Consider the following 5,459-nt stretch of genomic DNA (forward strand, 5'->3'; position numbering starts at 1 on the left):
TGTGTGTGTGTGTGTGTGTGTGTGTGTGTGTGTGTGTGTGTGTGTGTGTGTGTGTGTGTGTGTACCTTTAGTTGTTTGCTAGTTTCAGCCCGTGACATGGAGGCAGTCTTCCTTGCATAGTAGCATAAGATTGCTTCGAATTCCGCTCTCAGTTTCACACTATATGGTGACTACAGCTGAGAGCAATAATCTAGAAGAATATTGGGAGCAAATGTCCCTCGCAGAACCAACAGGTCGTACTTTGTCCTATTTCACGTCTGAAGAGACTGGAGCGTCTACTCTTTCGCTTTTTGTGAAAAGGACGTGTTCCAATTGTTAGACGCTCAAACTGCAATTAGCACTTGCTGAGTGGTGGACTGAGTATGCTGCGGATAATGTCATGCGGATATGCACCAAGGTACCGGCATCTCCAACAGTCGCCATTTGTTAAACGGCTTTTCCATAGTTCATTTTTTTTTTAAGTCCTGGGTCAATCGAAAACTGACTGAGGGCGCTTGGCATCTGGAATGTCTTCAGCCCTCAACCAATCGGGCAAAGTGGTCGGTGAAAATTTCACGTTAACGCCCTAGAGGGGATTAGAGACGTTCTTGGGGAGACTCGGTGTCGACGAAAATCAACTCACTGGTATATTTCGGAGGACTTTCAGTCCAGGGCCTGGGAATAATTTCCAGAAGTCTCTAGCCTTGTAGTGCTACTGGAAAGCATTACCGGTTCGAGATAAACTCTACCGGCACTGCAATACCAGCAGCCGGATATGTCCGAGATGCGCGCAGAACAATTCCTGCAATGCTGAATGACAGCGTTATGTCGGATGCCTGTGTAAGAAGGATTCGACTATCAGCTAGATCCGTTTTTAAGATTACCCCGCTCACTTCCTTTGACAGAGAAAGGTAGGCAATGTTTATCTGTCTGGTGGCTATGGCGAAAGAGATTTTATGATTGACCAGATTGAAAGGGCTAAAGACAGATACTTTCATCTTTAGTCAGGTCCTTATCAACTTTTTCACGTTTCACTTGTAAAGGAAGCTGAGAGTGGAGATGGACGTGTTGCCTTGCAGCAAATTTCTAGAAAGATAGACGAGAATAGCAAGCATAGTCAGAATGAAGGGACCTGCCCCGAATGCGTTCACTGGGGAAGAACTGAATGGGGTGGCTGTGCGTAAATGGTCAGGGTGATTCTACTGTTTTGGGGGTTTCTATAGATTAACCTTTTCCGTACTAGTGAGAAATTTTCATTGATTAAAATTTTATCTCATTGTTGTGTATACATTCAAACCTCCTCCCCCACTGCTCTCTTTTTATATATAACAATATCGTTTGTAGAGGTTCTTGTGGTCAATAATAATACGTTTATTATTATTATTATTATTATTATTATTATTATTATTATTATTATTATTATTATTCTCATTATTGAAGGTGGTAAGCTGGTAGAATCGTTAGCAAGCCGAGGAAAATGCTTAGAGGCATTTCGACCGTCTTTACGTCTTTCATCCTTTCGGGTCGATAAAATGAGTACAAATTGATCACTAGGGTAAATGTTATCGACTTACCCAATACTCCAAAAATTCTGGCCTTATATCAAAGATTGAAATTATAATTCATTATTACTGTTATTTACTTTTAATCTGCACGTTTGTTACAATCAATTGCCGAGACACTCCCAGTGTCCTGGAGCGAGTGAAGGATAACAGATGTTACAGTTTGACTGAAAGCTTGGGGAGGGGAAGTGGCAGGGCAGTAGCGAAATATTTTCATGTAATACAACACAGACATTTAAACTGATAGGGTTTTTCTAAGAATGTGGACAGTACTTGTCAGCACAATCTTTTGGATTTCTCTGAGACAGGGTTCTCTTGGGATCTTATCTAGATGTTCCTTACATCCCTTTTTATCATACCTAGGGCTCCTACGATAACAAGAACAGTTCTCTCTTTAAGATGCCACACCTTTTGTATTTCAATTTCCATGTACTTATATTTACTTAATTTGTCAAATTCCTTGACAGATATATTTTTGCCAGTGGGAAAATTTACATCTATTAATCTACAAATATTTTCTTCTCTGTCTCTAATGACTATGTCTGGTCGATTAGGCTGGATCGTTCTATCGGTGTTGACTGGAAAATCCCAGAGGATAGTGACAGTTTTGCCTTCAGCGACTGGTTCAAGATGATGTTCATACCAGTAAGCAGGTGTACCAATTTTGTAGTGTTTACATATTTTCCAATGTCAATACTGTTCTATTCTATCGTGGCGATTTTTGTACTCATTTGGTGTCAGCACAGGACATCTCGAGACGAGATGGCCTATTGTTTCATCAAATGTATCACAGAATATACATTTAGGGTCAGAGCCGTTTTGAAGAACGTTATCCTAGTAATTTTTGGCAATCAAGCTTTGATCTTGTGCCGCTAATATGAAACCTTTAGTCTCTGCTTTCAGTTCTGAACTTCTCAGAAATTGATGGGTTGTTGCTTGATCTGCATCAGCATTTCCGCTTTGAAGTATATACTGTTCATGCCTGAGACTTCTGGCTCCACCGCTCCTCAATTTCTTTCTGCCCGTTCTTTTTTGCAGTCTGCTTGATAGGTTTTGCTTGTTTGGTGGCAATGGTTTCAGGTTCTTCATCTAATTCGGGGTCAATGCTGAGTTCCCTTTCGAATTTGCAAGCTTCTTTGACATTAGAATGTGATTTTTTGCTGCTTTCGTGTTTACACACAAGCTGCAGCGTCCAGTCCACTGTACTAGATTAGTACTTGTTCATTGCTATTGTAGAGATCTCAAGCCACAGTTCTACCAACATCATTCCTCTTTCCCCATTACTTCTAGGTAGCACAGACGATAAACGTCTGCTTTTGGGAGGTGCATGTTCTTAGATGTCTGCAGTTTTCTCGTCTTCATGTCCAGGCGTTGGAACTCTATAAAATTCAAGTTAATGATGTTAAAGCTATATTGGACTACTGGAAGTGCCAGGGTGTTAATGGCTTCGATGCGATTTTCCGAGTTGGGCTCAGTTTTTAGTATGAATCTTACTCTCCTGTAATTCTCCTTTCTTATTTTTTCCTTCGTAGTATCATGTTGTATACCATCTCCTTCGTTTATCCCCAGGTATTTGTAATTTTCTTGTGGGTCAACCTCCCTGATGGTAGTATCGGTATATAATTTAATGGACGCTGTTTGTTTGACCTTGCCTCTTACAAAGGTTGCTTTAGTGCACTTATCAAGGCCAAAATCCAACCTGATGCCATTGCTGAACTCTTTAACAGTTGTTAGCAGTCCTACTACCTCTTCATCGTTTCTAGCAAACAGCTTCTTATCGTCCATATTAAACAGATGATTTATTATCGCATTATAAATTTTGAATGCATACCTTTTGTTATTTAGTTCGTTTGAGAATGGGATCAGTACCATGCGTAAGAGTAATGGGGAGAAAATGCCTCGTTTGATGTTGATGTTATTAGATTTGCTCATTCCATTACTATGGCATAGAAGAAGACGTGTGTTCCACTTGACCATGCTAACTTGTATGAATTTGGAGACGACAGGAGCGGTCTTATACATCTCAAGGATTCTGAGTAGCCAACAATGCGGGACACTATAAACCACTTTCCTATAGTCTATCCATTCCATACTCGGGTTCTTTTTTTTGCTCTAGAACTTCACTACAATGATTTTACTTATGAGTAATTGATCTTTGCACCCATAAGAATTCCTTTTACAGCCTTTTTGAGCTTATGAAAGAATAGACTTATGTTCAAGGAAAGCGCATATCCTGTCACTTAATATGGATTTGATGATCTTGTAGGTGATGTTGAGACATGTTATTGGTCGGTAGTTCTTTGGATTTTTCGTGTCTTCATTTTTTGGTAGAAGGTATGTTGTTCTTTCGGTCAGCCAGGCAGGTATTTGCTCTGTTCTGGATGACATCAGTTAGAGATGCAGCGAAATTTTGGTGTACTTCTATCAAACAATTCGACCAGATGTTGGGGATCCGGTCCAGTACTGGGGTTTTCCACTTGTGAGACTTCCTAAGGATACATCTTAGCTCTTCTATTTCTATTGCCTCCCATTTCTGCTCTTCAACTTCAACCAGTCTCACTTTCTCACACTCTATCTAGCCAGCTGTAGCATTATGTTCTTTTTTGTTGCTCCATATCTTCTTTCAAAACTCTTCCATTTCCTCAGTCGTAGGTGGCGCCTTTACTTCTATCTTATTTTTTCCAATTTCCCTATAAAATTTCTTTGCATAGCTAAATGCGGTGCTCCAGCATGGCCGCAGTCAAATGACTGAAACAAGTAAAAGAGTAAAAGAATAAAAGAATCCGTCTTGAATATCTTGTTTTGTCAATAAAATTTTATTCTTTTGTCATACCTTCTGAGCCGTAGGGCTTTCAGTTGTATTCGTAGTTGCAATTGTTCCTTAGTTGCAGGGAGGTTTATAAAATCTTTGATTTTATATTTTTGCTTCATTTTTTTAGAATGTTTCGTTTTAACATTTACCCCTCCAGCAAGTTCATCGAGAACTGATACATCCTCCTGCAACAACTGCTACACTGCTACAACTTTAGCAGTGGAATACATGAGGTTATTTAAGGTCGTTAGGTAGTTTCCCTTATTTCTTAAGATCTGTCTAAGAGCAACATTATATATCATTATTATGTTGTTCTTATACTGTTTGAGAACTTTGGTAGCGATTCTCTATTGATCTTGTCAGTAGACTCAATCTTGCTGAGTTCTCTCATATCTTCTTTTGCTTCTTTGATCTTCTCTTTATTATTCACCTCAAATTCTGTGTCATATCTATTCTAGTGTTCTTGAGGTAAGTCTACTTTCTCCTCTTTTTCTGCATATCTGTTCTTCGCTATTCTTTCTTAAGCTTCCTCGTTGTGATGTACTGCTTGTACACTGGGTTCTGTGCATTTGTTACTTATTTCATCTGCATTGTTGCTGTTTTCATTTGGTCTACCATGAGATATTTGTGTCCTAATTTGGTTAATTTCAGCATCATTTAACCTTTTATTCTTAACGATGTCTCTACGTACATTACTTAATTTATTTGCATTTATATATCTGCGTACTTCGTTACCTACTAAGTTTCTCCATGAGATCTGTTTTATGAATCATTATTATTATTATTATTATTATTATTATTATTATTATTATTATTATTATTATTATTATTATGTAGTTTTATTTTTATAACGTGCTTTCACTTCACTACCGAGCGCAGCTCTGTGTGCCTTGCGTATGTGCTGTGGTTTGCTGTGATGCTCTTATGGTTACTGTATTGAAAGTGTTTTGCGTAGGATGTGTGCAGTGCCCAGTAGTGCAATTTTCTGTATGTTATATATACTTGTAAGTCCTGATGTTTTTGTTATATATTTGTCTGAATATTTTTTTATCATACCTAAGGCGCCTACTATGATAGGAATTGTTTCTGTTTTTAGATTCCACGTT

The sequence above is a fragment of the Octopus bimaculoides genome, chromosome 1, assembly GCF_001194135.2.
Source record: "Octopus bimaculoides isolate UCB-OBI-ISO-001 chromosome 1, ASM119413v2, whole genome shotgun sequence".
NCBI lineage: Eukaryota > Metazoa > Mollusca > Cephalopoda > Octopoda > Octopodidae > Octopus > Octopus bimaculoides.